Below are 15,031 nucleotides of genomic sequence, written 5' to 3' on the forward strand. Positions count from 1 at the left end.
GCAAATCATGAACTGTGGATTCAATCAAATAACATATATTTGAGCGTAAAAGTGAACTTGCATGTAACATGCATACATGAGACGGTTCTTAAAACTAGCATTGAAGTTTTAATTATTTGTTCCTTTATTTTCTTGTCAATTTCACAAAAATTCAGCAAGTATAAAATAATTATCACTACATTATTCCTTTAAATTACATATTTGTCGTTCATAAATTTAATTTACTAAAATAATTCCTTAGCTTTAATTTGCATAAAAAAATAATCGCATTTATTATTTAATAACATTTAAAAGAATGTGACAAAATTTATAATTACTAATAATATCTAAATTAATTCTTTAATCGCCTTTTAAAAAAACTTTTATTTAAAAAAACATGCATAAATATAAATAAGATAATACATATTTTAAGTGTGGAAAAATTACTTTTATCATATACATAGTCTAAGGTTTAATTTGTTTGAGCACATACTTTACTTATTTTATTTAAAAGGCATTTCCTCTTAATAAATCAAAAATTCCAGCAAGTATTTTATTTGTTTAAAGTCACATAGTTGAACTAAAACTATATTTCTTTCACACAATATAAAAAAAAAATTGCATGTGTTTAATTTGATAAAAACCTCATTAACATGTGAAATAAAATGTCTTTTGTTTATACAAGATCAAAATATCACTTTGAGGCATAACTTATGCATTTTCAAAATCACTGATTTATTATCACCATCAAATAATTTAAAAAAAAAACTGCAAGCACATATTTATCTAATTTACACCTTTAATCATGTTAAAGTATTACCTAGCATGTTTCTATAACTCATGCATCATTTTTAACACTTTTTAATAAGTCACCCTAACATAAATTCAAGAATACATTTAATCATGCAAAACTAACAACAAATTTGAAATAAGCTTAAACCATAATGTATGCTCATGTTGAATTCTTTGCAACAAAAAAACATAAAGTTTCACAATTATACCATGCCCATAACTCAAAATAAAGTCAAGAAACCAAAACATAATCTCACAACCCTTTAACATATCGTAGGTCAAAACCCTATTAGCATGCTTCTACTGTGCAATATGCAAATTTATTATCAAGACATCAAGATTTATTGAAACAACAATAGCCAAATTTTAATCTTAAATAAAAAATCAAAACCCTTATAAATTTCCAATAAAAACCCTAACAAGAGTAAACAAGTACAATAAAATTAATAATAAATAAACAATTCAAACAAATAAAAATAAATTCCTAACACTTAACAATTAATAATAAATAAAGTACACGAATTAATTTAAATAAAAAAAAAATTGGTGCGCTACATTTTCACCACTTTTAGGGTTGTCAAAACTCCTTGACTAAGTTCTTCCTCTTGTGTAGTTAATCTATCAAAACCGTACTTCCCCTTGAGCTATCTAACATAATGTTCATCTTTAGAAACTCATCAAGATTCTATTTTAAAGATTTTGGAGTGTTCATCTTATACTCAAATAACTTTTTATTCAAGAATATCTTATTCGTTAAGGATTTCTTTTTAAAAAGTTCATCAAAATGAACTTTTCCATATATTTGTTGGGGTATCATCCTTATTGATCAAACATATTATAGAGTTGGTTGTGAGAAAAAAAATAATGGTATTCGTTGCTAGTTCGAGACACTCATTCTTTTGCTCTAATGTGTAGTCGTTCGCCCATGTGATAGGACCATCAAGAGTCTTTAAAAGTCCTTATCGAGCGAGTAAACTCTTGACTTTACTCCCCAACATGTAAAAATCTCTCGACCCATCAAATTTATCAATATTAACCTTCATGTTACTCGTGATAAAATCATTTTCTTGAGACAAAAAACCCCTTCAATCAAATCTTGATCTTAGCTCTCTAAATCTGAATATAGAGAAATATCTTCAAAGAACTCTAAAATCACTAATCTCAATGGATCGCTCCTTTATCTTACTGTAGATTTTCTATAATGCACCATTAAAAACCTTGAGATTAACACTTAGCTGAACTTGGCTCTAATACTACTACAAGGAAAATGAATGCTCCCCAACACCAATCTTAATAATCAAGAGTAAACAAGTACAAGAAAATTAAACCAAAACATAAGGAAGGGAAAATAATTTTATTAAACTCCCTTTGAAAGCATTGTCTTGAAGATTAATTACACAAGAATTCTTCATAAACCATAACTAAAGAGAGGGAGGTTTTCTTTTCTTCAAATTTACATTGAGGATGTAACTTTAACCCACCCTTACCCCTGCAATTTTATATACTAGTTGTGGTAGAGACAAGTCCAAGAGTGGAGGTTGTAGCGAGGAAAAAAATGTTAGTTGTGGCATAAATAAATACATAAACCTTGAAGTATCAAGTCATGGTGCCACGACCAAAAATGACTATGGCCACAACGCCATGCTTGGTTGAGACCCATGGTTGTAGCCACAAATGACAGTGGTCACAACCAAAAACCTAACACCACCAAAAATGTTATTCTTCAACTTTTTATACTTTGTAGCCATAAAAAACATATATAGACTATTTTTCAACAAAAATATGTAGTTGTTGTTAGGATTGGTTAAAATACAAAGCTCAAGTGGTATTACACAAGCTAGGTGTAAAACACTAATCATTTCACATAATGAATATGTGAAATTTGATTTTTTATTGTAAGCATTTAAAAATTGTATTTTTGGGTCCAAAGTGATATATTGAGGTATCTAAAGATGCCCAAAATTTTTGCAAGCATTTGAAGGTGTTTAAGGTCACTTTTGAGAAGTTATACGTGCCTATATGATGTTACATCGCCTTCTTGTGGCGATATATCACATAAAGTTTGAATTTTCTACCTAACATTACAGTGGATGCATCGCCTGCTAGTAGACAACGCATCCCGTATGGTCTGGCGATGCATCGCCTGACGTGCCCATACAATTACGTGTTTTACACTTCAAATGATGCATCGCCTACTAGTAGACAATGCATCGCCTATAGTCAGGTGATGCATCACCTGACGTGTCCGTACAGTTACATGTTTTACACTCCAAATAATCTTATTGGTTAGACTTAATGATAGTGCCTATACGATAAAAGAGGCTTTTAGAGTTTTGATGGACTTGGTCATTCTTTCAAATCTCTCTTCAACCCCTCTCTCTCTCTAGCTTTCAATATCATAAGTTTTCTCCAAGAAATTCATAAAGAAAAGGCTTGTCTTTGTGAATTTTCAGGCTTGTTCAATCCCAATTCCCTTTCTTACTAGAGAAAGCCTCAAGCATCCATGAAGGGTTAGGAAATAGATAATTTGGACAATGATACATCTCATGTATAAGCTTTGTTTTTTATTCTCTTCATCAATGGGTAAAAGTGGTGTTCCGACTAGGGTTTGAAGCTTGCGCGAAAGAACAAGGAGTTTGTTCTACAACTAGGGTTTGCATTTCCTTATCTTAATCTTTTATTGGACTCTGTCAAGCGTAATGTGTGTAAATTCTTATTATTGTGGTGGTGTAATCTCACTCTCTCCCAACAATTGTTATTTCTTAAATCTTTCCTTTCTTTTTATTTTATCAGGCTAATATCTCTTCACTTTTGCTTTAAACACTAGCAATAAAGAAAAAAGAGAGAAAGAAATCAAAAGGAGAAATCCAAATAATATTTTTTTTACCTAATGAGACAATATAATGAAATGAAGAAATGTAATTTTTCATATTTATTAATTTTGTAAGAACCCAAAAAATAAGGTAAAAAAAATAAGTTAAAATATTCAAGAGTGATTGGAAGGTACTCTTAATTGTTACTTTAATATTAACCATTGGATTCTGATCAATGATCTATATTTATAATTATTAATTAATATTTTTAAAAATAAATTTTGACTTTTTTAAATTTTTGGAAGGGCTACCTAATGACATGGCGGTTACACATTTATTAATTAAAGAATAAAAAAAATCTTATTTAATATTCATTCTCCATTCCTTCTTCATTCTTGATTCATTCATTTTATCCATTCCATGAGAAAAAAAATCATTTTGCAATTAATGGGAATAATTAATGAGACTATCATCTTTCCAACTAATGTTTATTATCTAATTAATCTATTTTTTTTTAAAAATGATTTATTTTATATATTTATTTTCATCATCATTATAATCATTCATCATCAAAAACTTGTTTAGTGATTTATGGTAACCATCCATGGGTAATAACCATTGAGAAGTCTTCCATATATATATATATATCAAGTCAAATTATTTAAGTTTATTATATTAATGTGGATAATTAGAGGCATAAATACCCAATGTTTTGAATTTGTTGTTGCTATATATCCAATTTTTTTTTTTTTTTGCAGAAAAATACCCAATGTTCATAAAAGAGTAATTCTGCACAGTTAATCTGTTAACTTTCATTAATTGCTGACTAAAGTGACACATGTCACTTTGTGATTGGTCCTACTCATTATTATTTTAAAAAATTAATTAATAAATACATAAATTATATATATAAATTATTTTTTAAGAAAAAAAATAAAAACTAAACCTATTTATTAAAAAACTATATTATTACAACTTATACATCTAAATTAAAAACTAAAAATCAAACTTAGTTTATTAATTAATTACATCATCAACAAAAATCAAATACACAAATTCATTCTTCAAATTAACAATGTTCTTCACCTTCATGTTCTTCATGAAAATATGAAAAAGCCAAATTAACACCCTAAACTATATTCACCATATTGTGTTCTATCAAATCCATCAATAAACCCAGATTGAATATTAAACCCGAATCTATATTCAAGCAAAAAACTCATATTGAACAAACTTAGAAATTTCAAATAATTGAATTACTCATATTTAAGAAAGAATATCAAACCCAAATCCTAAAAAAAGATATGGTAACCACCCCAATAACAATTCAAGTTTAGATCTATACACCAAAATCGCATTACCATTTTCATGTACTCAAGAATAACACCACAACTTGAAGATTTAAATATCAAAACTCAAGATCTAAATTACCTCCAATGGTCGAAAACTTGTGTTCTTCCTCTCCAATGGTGATCTCCAAACTTCTACAAGCACAATGAGGATCTCTAAGAATCAACCCAAATTGAAAACGTCAAGGAAAAAGAGGATCAAAACTTACCCTTTGTGACCTATGCCTTGGTCGAACTCCTCTACTGCTCTTAATTATTCTTATTCTTTTCTTTCTCCCTTTCTTTCTCTCTAATTTTAAATGGTGGCTGCCCTGAATGCTTGGTAACCATTCCTTTCCCTCTATATTTTATAGGAGGTAACTACCACTAATGTTCTCCTTCCCTTCAAAACACTACATGGCCAAAAATCGAGTTTTTTGGCACTAACCATGTGCTTAATCACCCACTAAGTAACTAAAACATGATCTAAGTATACATGATCACCATTAAGCGATAATAACTACCTCCATGCATCCATTACCTTTAATATTAAGCCAATTAAATAATTAATTATCTTAAACAAATGACTAAACCCCAACATGGTGCTTCATATATTTGGCCTACACCACAAACCATTGTCCAAAAATAAAATTCACGATAATATGTATCTTTAACACGTAAAATCATATTCTAGAGTCTTGCAAGACTTGTCTATAGTACCCAAATAATTTCTAAAATCATTCTAATGTTCTAATAATGAGATACCACCCAAAACTATGCACTAAAATGAATAATTATACTTATATTTATTTTAGTCTAAAGTCTCCAAAGACATTATCTAAGTAATCCACTCATACTAATTTAATTATAATAATATACTCAATATTATTTTAATTATCAAAAAAATTCATCAAACATTTACTTAAGTAAAAAAAATTCAACTTGAGTATTACAGTTATATCTTTTCTTTTTGTTGGTTGCTTTGGCCTACACAAGCAAGCACACCAAGATGCAAAAAAATAAAATAAAATCGACATGGTGTAAACATAAAGAAAATCAACACCTTGTCATTGAAGCTAAAGGAGTTTTACAAGCTCCTTGATGAGTCCACTACATGCTCCAAAAAATAACTTGAGATAAATTTAATTTCGAATTAAATGTGGAAACCACACAGGGGTATTCATTAGCAAGAAAGGAAATTTGCTAGGATAACTACTGACTTGCAATGGAGCAAGATGCAAAGGAGTTCACCACAAGATATGACAAGTGTCAATGATTCACTAAGTACCCCAAAGCTTCCCCAAGCGAATTGAAAATCAGGAGTATTCCTTGGTCCATTGTAGTATAGGGGATTGACTTCATTAGGGCTCTACAATTGGGTTGAGCAGGAGAAAAATATTAAATTGTATTTGTGATGTAGTGGATTGACTTAGGTAAGTATAGCTAAAGCCAAATTCATGGCAAACAAAATGGCGTTAAAAACTTGTCGTGGAAATTTTGATATGCAAGTGCACGTAATTGTAAACAAGTATTGGTAGTGAAAGTAAAGATCTGTCTCACGAGGATTGACTATTAATTACCAATGAAAAAAGATGTATTCAATAGATTAAAGCTCTAGGATATTTAATTTCATCAACTAATCCACTCTATTATTATTATCATTATTATTTAGATTTCATGACTATTCTTCCTATAATGATAGTGAGTTTACTAAGTGAATCCTACTCTTTCTCAAGATATAAGAACTCAGTTTTGTTGAGAGAGAGTGAGATTACACGACCACAATAACAAGAATCTACACACAATTACACTTGACAAAGTCCAATAAAAGATTAAGACAAAGAAAATCAAACCCTAGTTGTAGAATAAAACTCCTTGTTCTTCTTGCAAGCTTCAAACCCTAATTAGAACACCATTTGAATCATTTGTAGAAGAGAATCAAAACCAAGGCTTATACATGAGATGTATCATCGTCCCAATTCTCTATTTGCTAGTCCTTGATGGATGCTTGAGATTGAAGAAGCCTTGAAATTCACAAAGACAAGCCTTTCTTTATGAATTTCTTGGAGAAAACTCATGATCTTGAGAGCTAGAGAGAGAGAGAGAGAGAGAGATTTGAAAGAGTGATCAATTCTATCAAAACTCTAAGAAAACCATTTTATAGTGTAGGCATCGTCATTAAGTCCATCAAATAGGAATAGAGCTATTGAACACATCATTTGGAGTTTACAACACGTGTTTGTGCGGACATGTCAGGCGATGCATCGCCTGCTGCGATTCGCCCAAGTCGATGCAACACCACATGGGTAGGTCCAACTTCTCAAAAGTGACCATAAACACCTCTAAATGCTCCTAAACTTTTTGGGCATCCTTAGATACCTCAATGTCATCTGCTGCGATTAGCCCAAGTCAACGCAACACCACATAGGCAGGTCTAACTTCTCAAAAGTGACCTTAAACACCTCCAAATATTCCCAAACTTTTTGGGAATCATTAGATACCTCAATGTATCACTTTGAACCCAAAAATAAAATTTTTAAATGGCTACAACGAAAATTCAAATTTCATATCTTTACTATGTGAAACCGTTTAGGGTTTTACACCTAGCTTGTGTAAGACCACTTGGACTTTGTAATTTAACCAATCCTATCAACTTTGACATGTGAATTCTCTACACGTAATGTGATAATTCTAACATGTAAAAGACATTAAACACAAAAACTCAAAAGCTACACAAATCATACATGTATTCTCATCCAATATGTATCTATGATTATTTAATTATAACATACCTAATTCCCACTTCTTAGATCTTGAATTAAAATCATAAATCATGCAAAAGATGGCCAATCAATAACAAGCATTAAGCATAAACTAAATAATTCAATAAAGAGATGAAAAAGAAAACATGAAATCATTCATAGATAATAATAAAGATTCAAAGTGCTACATTATAACCCTATTAAATATGTTTAGTTCACAATAACAACTAAAACAGCTATGGAATTCAATAGAAAGTGCATGAGGAAGAAAGAAGAAAAAAACTCTAAAACGACTTAACTCCATCTCTCATCTAGCCTCTAATGTCTTTTTCTTCTTCTTTTTTATTTTTATTTTTTTATAATGGCTCTCCAAAATTGACTAAAAATGCTTCTAATTATGTTTTTGTAGTGTTCTCCATGTTAAAATGTCAAATACAAAGTTTTCCTTCTCAAAATTGACCAAAAAGGCTCTTGAAGCGACTTGGCGTAGTTTCGTTATTCACACTACGTGATCGTGCCCATAACCCAACACAGTCGTGCTACCTGCCTAAAAATGGTAATTTTTTCATGCTTTCCTTTTTCATTACCATTTCACTTCATACTTCCCCTTGGCCTTCAAAACTTGAAATAAAACAAAACAAAGCATAAAATCGCACAAAACAACTCAAAAAACACTTAAAATGATACCTTAATCAACGCCCTAAAAGAGTCCTAAAACCCACTTAATAAAAACTCCAAGTGGAAGAAACTCTCAATAAAGACTATTTCAATATATGATAGTGTGTCTTATTACATTTTGAAATTCTGTTTTTAATGATTACAAAGTAATTAAATTAAACAACTTAATTGAATGCGAAATATTGTTTTAGTTGTTTTAGCAGATGCATAGTTTGTGAAGACAACTTAGATAGTTGTCAGAGAGGTTGTTATAACAATAATAAAAATGAGTATAAAAATTAACACTTGAGTTTTTTACATGGTTCAGAAAACCTATTTCATGGGGCCACGCCCAGAGATGAAATTGATTAGTAAAGTATCACAAAGTAAAAAAAGCACATTGACTTATACAACGATAGACTCCCTCTATATACATTTTCCAAAACCTTGTTGTTCTATTGTCACAAATCCAGTTTTGGTTGAGATACCAACACTCTTGAAATCCCTTCAAAGGTTGATGAATGCTTTCTTCCTCCTGAAGAAAGTCTTGGCAAAATCTTCTCCCAAAGGTTGTTAAACTCATTATCAATGAAAGACACCTATTTACAAAGAAATACATGTATACAAGAATGGATGCTACAAGTACCAAAATACTAGACTAAGTAATCCACACTTAGGCTTACAAAAAAAAAAAAAAAACTCTTTCAACAATACAAAGATACTACACAATATGTGAATGAAAGAGACAAGCTTTTCTGGCTACTTGGACTCTTATTTATAGCTGAGATGGTCATTGAAAGGATTCCATAAAATCTGCAAGAAATAAAGAGAGAAATGTACAATTTCTTTACTTAGAAAATTTTGTCTGTCTGTCAAATTGTGTCATGACAGATGAATGAGATGGGTAAACTGACAATAAGATTCATTAGAATGAATTTTTTGACCAATTGGATTTTGATTCCTTTCTTAGTATAGCTCATGATCTGCATTAATGAATTATAATATCACAACATATTATTTAAATAAAGAAAGATTGCAAATATTTTCTTCATTACACAAAGTTTTCTTTTCCAAAAAAGGAAACGATATTCTTTAAGGAAAAATATCCTTTATTTTTACAACCTACAATGACCACGAATTTTGTCAATAAAGATATCACAAAATATTCTTTAATCAATTGACAAAAAGTTTTCAAGTCTAAAAAAAGAAACGAGTATTTTATTTAAAGAAAAATCTTTTCATAAACACAACAATCTTTCTCAATGGATATCAACATATATGGACAAAATATTCAAGTAGAAAATTTCCATATAAAGATTTGATGATTTTTGGAAAATTAAGACTTAAGAAAACAAATCTGGAAAAATCAAGTTGTTGCGACAAATTATCAGTTTGTCTAGACAACCACTTCAAAACCTTTCAAAAGAACACTTTTGAGTTATAAAATAAATTATTTATTAAGATATCCAATTTAGGGTTTTACACATTCTTTTCTTAGGCTTATATAGCCTTTGTAATAAAGCTAAAAAATAATGAAATAATATTCTAGATAATATATCTATGTATGTATTCTAAATCATCACACCATTTATGAAAAAGAACTCATGCCCAAGTTCATCTTATGAGAATGGTAGACCCCAATTAAGAATTTCCTTTTGAATCTCATCCCAAATCCAAAATGGTATCGATCCAAAGAAAAGTAGAAAAATTCTAAACTAGTTGCCATTGATGTTGCTTTGCTCCTTTGAATTTGAAACCTCCAAAAATAATGGCTAGTGAGCCAGTTAATTGGCAAACCATAATTTGAGGTGTCAACATTTATTTGCTCCATTGTTGGCATTTCAATTTGGATCTTATCATCGTGCTCCACAAGTTGCTCTTGATTACTATTACTTCCATCAACAATCATTTTTCCATATCAACACAATAAGGATTTTTAATTTCTTCAAAATGGAACCAATTTTATATAAACACCTTCATTTTAGCAAGGTTTATGGGTCTAATATTTGGCAAAGTGGGCCTAGACTTGACCTTAAATGGTGGTTGAATGTTATGCATGAACTTGGGCCTAAAAAATGGTTGGACATAAGAAGTAGGGCTTGGTACCCCCTGGGTATATTTTGGGCCACTAAATAGTTGGGTCTGACTTAGGTCAAAGAAGATATAGATGAGTTCAATTTTAGAAGCCCCATAAAAACTTCCCTTTGTGCACAACCAACCACACAACTCGAGAAAACTTAGTGAAGCTTTCACCGTCATAACCTATTGGAGAATACAACTAGTTATCCCTCTGCCAGCACTTCTAGTTGCCATGTTTAGAATTGTTGTGCAGTTTCCATCATTTTCAAAGCTAAATGATAGCTTCATCGAAGTCACTGTTGTCACATTGACAAGCTCCTATGTCCTTCGACCGTGGTGTTCCATCAAGGTACATATGATGATGCTGTTGTTTGATTTGAGTAAATTTTAAATCTACTGTGCGCTTTGCAAGTTCAAAGTATATCATGGGTAGGATTTTGTGGGTTAGACGGGTTCAAAGTTTTTAGAAATGAGTGTTGTGGGTATATGTAATTTCTTACTAATCTAGGATCGTTACACAATATGTTTAAAATAGTACTTAACTCGATAAGCGAGTCATTTGGACTCAAAATTGTAATTAAAATTAAATTATGCTTTATGTATTAAAAAGTTTGGTCAATAAAATTAAACTTTTCATTAAAAGGTTTGAACATATACATGGGATCCCAAAAGTTTATAAATGAAAGATAGTTATATTAAACATAAAAAAAAACCAACCTCAGCGGCAAAATCGAACTAATGTTCTAATTTCCTCAAAATAACTTGACCCTGATGGCCAAGTAGGCCGAATATGTACACGTCACTCCAAATCCCTCCAACTTATGGATGGTCCAACTCTAGCTTGCCCTTACCTGCACCATAGAGCACTCGTGAGCCAAGATCTAGCAAGAAAACCCCACATGACATAATGATAATCCAATTATTTATAAGCAATAAACACATGCTTCAAAGATACAAAATACATTTATTCCAATCATATAAATCATTTACATGTTTCACTGTTCACAAATACATTTATTTCAATCGTACAAATCATTTACATGACCCAAGACAGCAGCCTTGGCGAACGACCCAACTGAGCGAGGTGCATACTCCGGCACCAAGCCTATGGTCCATGCCAGGCGAGTGGGGACTACACCCTTAAATTGAACTCGCCTTCACGACCTATGTTACACACAATGGCCGACCAACCCACGTAACACACGATGATCGAATGTCAATTGCACCCATTATTCCCAAATAATTCAATGTTAGTATGCATGATAACCAATATGCTCTATGTGTATATGCCAATTTTCTTACCTTGGGTCCTGTGTTGCAGACGGAATGACCTCGAGTGTGATCCCTTTCTCGTGCTTGCGAAACCCTATTCACAACATAAAAGAAGCACTCATTATGGATTAAACTTAGATCCCGAGTACTAATTAAATCTCTAACCATAGGAATTATCTACCCAGTTAATGGGGTACTAAAAACGTCCCCTAAATCCCCAAGTGTGCCCCTAAGACAGACCGTCGAAGCCCTGAGCCTTATTCCCAAAATTCAGAAAATCTACATTTCGGGGCTCCTGGCGTGGTCGCGCTCACATAAATTTTAGGGTTTCTAAGGCACTGGCGCGGTCACGCAACTAGTCTAAAACCCAAAATCAAATTAAAAATCCCACCAATTCTGGGACACTAGCGCAATCGAATTAGGGCACCAGAATCTGAAAATAAACCCAGAAATCATGGTGTTCTTCCCCAATTTGAACCCATGTCTTCACCTATTCGTGCATACTCAATTACACAAGCATATAATTACCCCACGTGTCCTTCCAAAACGCTAAGAAATACACTTAATTCCATTAGAGATTTTGAGATGTTACAACTATCCCATCCTTATAGAAATTTCGTCCTCGAAATTTAATTGAACACCTTGGGATACCGGTCCTGCATATCTGACTCCAACTTCTGAGTCTCTTTCCCTACTTTGCTATTTCTCTATAACACTTTCTCTACGATGAAAGTCTTATTCTGTAAATCTTTATTCTTTCCATTCAGAATCTCCACGAGCTTCTCTTCATAGATAACGCCTGCAATCTAGTATTTGGCACATATTTTCTTAGCATCGATACCTAAATCACCCTAGGGACCCTCGTCAGTACTGGGGAATGGCTAATCTTTAGGCAACTTGCCTAATTCTTTCTATAATTACAAAGGTCCAAAAAACCTAGGGCTCCATTTCCTTTTCTTTCCTAATTATTTCAACTCTTTCATTTGTGAAACTCAGTGAACCTAAAAATCCCCAATCCTGGAACTCCACGTTCCTATATTTGGATCTACATGGCTTTTCTGTCCTTTTTGTGAAACGAGCATTCCCACTCTAACATTTCCCAATAACTTTATTAGTCCTCTGAACCTTTTCAGAACCAAGATACCTCATTTTTCCCATTTCATACCTAGAAACGGGTGATACTTACTATCCATTAATATCTTATACAGAGCGACTCCGGTTGTCGACTGATAACCTTATTGTAGAAAAAATATCGATTTAGGGAAGGTACTCACTCCTTGATCCTTCAAAGTCCCATACACATTCCTAAAGCATGTACTTAAATATCTAGATCACTCAATCTGATTACCCGTGTGACTGAGGATGATATATGTACTAAGTTTCAGCTTTGTACCCATCGCCTCCTACACGCCTTCCTAAATCATGGAAGTAAGAAAAAAAATATAAGATCGCAATCCGACACTATAAACTTTGGTGTCCCATGGAGATGTACAATCTCCCTGCATATATAACCTAGCATACTATTTCACACTACAATTCGTTCGCACAAGTGGAAAGTGCATCGACTTAGTATATCAATCCACGATCATCCATACCAAGTTGTGCCATCCCACCATCCTATACAATTCATGCTCCAGAATCCCTAGTTACATTCTCCCATTTCCATTCTAGAGTGCTGAAAATAACCCCGCTAGCCTCTGGTATTCATCTTTCACTTGTTGACAAGTTAGGCACTTGCCACATATTCATTTATGTCTTTCTTCATCCCTGACCACCCATATAAAGATTTCAAATTTTGACACATCTTCATGGTATCTGGATGTAATGAGAATGGAGAGGTATGAAACTCATATAGAATTTCTTCCTTAACACAATCATTTATCGGAACACATATTTGATCCTTATATCTCAACATATCCATATAGAAATAGTAAGGTCCTTAGCCACTCCACCTAAGACCTCCTCTCTGTCCCTTACAAATCGTGGATCTCACTTCTTTGCATTTCCTTTTAATTTTATCGATGATAGTAGATTGAGGGGTTCTATTTGCTAGCTTACTAGCCACGAACTCTATACCAACACTGGTAATCTCCTTAGCTAGCTTTCTTGTGATTTGTTTAAAACTATCCACCAGGCTCGAACCCTTCCAACATAAGGCACTAGCCTTCACATTGATTTTACCTAAATGATAAGGGATTTCACAGTCATAACCCTTAACCGATTTAACCAATATTTCTATCTCATGTTTGAATCTTTCTGGATAGCATAATGCTTTAACTCTTATGTCCGTGTATATCTCACGCATGTCCTCCATATAAGTGGTGTTGGTGCGAATACCACCGCTGTCAGCTGTAGTTGTGAGTAGGAAATCACTGTTTATATTTCTTTAACTGTTGTGAGGCATAAGCAATCACCTTCCCAACCTGTCTAGAAATGTTGTAGTAAACCACAAACTTTTCTCAATCTGAAGGAAGACTGAGTACTGACGCAGTAATTAACCACCACTTCATTTCCTGAAAACTGTTCTCACACCTGTTGGTCCACCCAAACTTTAGGTTCTTACGAGTAAACTTGCTCAAATGTGTTACAATCCTCAAGAACCCTTCAACTAAATGATAATAATACCCCACAATTAAAAGGAATCTTGTAATTCCTGAAGCACTCCTTGGCCTTAGCCAAATTTCTGACTGGCTCCATCTTGATTGGATCCACCATAATACTAGTCTTTCTCCCAATATAACCCAGCGCTTACACTTCTTGAACCTCACATAGCCTCCGAAGTACCAAACAAAGATGTTCTTCGTGTTCTTTTTCTGACTGAGAATAGACCAATATGTCATAAATTACCACCATCATAAACTTATCCAAACGATCCTCGCACTCTCAATTCGTCCATTCCATAAAATTTGATGGAGCATTGATCACTCCAAAAGACATCCTCAAAAATTCATGGTGTACATGTGTAACGACCCAAAATCACTAATATGGCTTAAGGGCCTTGATTAGTGTGCCGGGAGGGCATAATTGGTTGATGTGTGAATTAAGTAGTTTAATGCATGATTCTGTGATAAGCATGCTTGTGTGATTATGTGATTATATGTTATAACTGTGAGGACCACATTATTATGTGGGTAAATCCGCAGCATGCGACTTGCGACGATCCTAGGGAACTAGTTAGCCGGAAAGTCACTATGGGACCTAATACTTGACTTGGGAAAAGTCAAGGGGTATTTCGGGTATTAGATGGTTATTTGGGTTATCGGGTTATGGAAATAAATAATTGGAGATATATTTGAGATTAGGAAGCTTAGGTCGGAATAGTAGGGAATTTTACCATTTTGCCCTCGTG

Source organism: Humulus lupulus, chromosome 5, assembly GCF_963169125.1.
Source record: "Humulus lupulus chromosome 5, drHumLupu1.1, whole genome shotgun sequence".
NCBI lineage: Eukaryota > Viridiplantae > Streptophyta > Magnoliopsida > Rosales > Cannabaceae > Humulus > Humulus lupulus.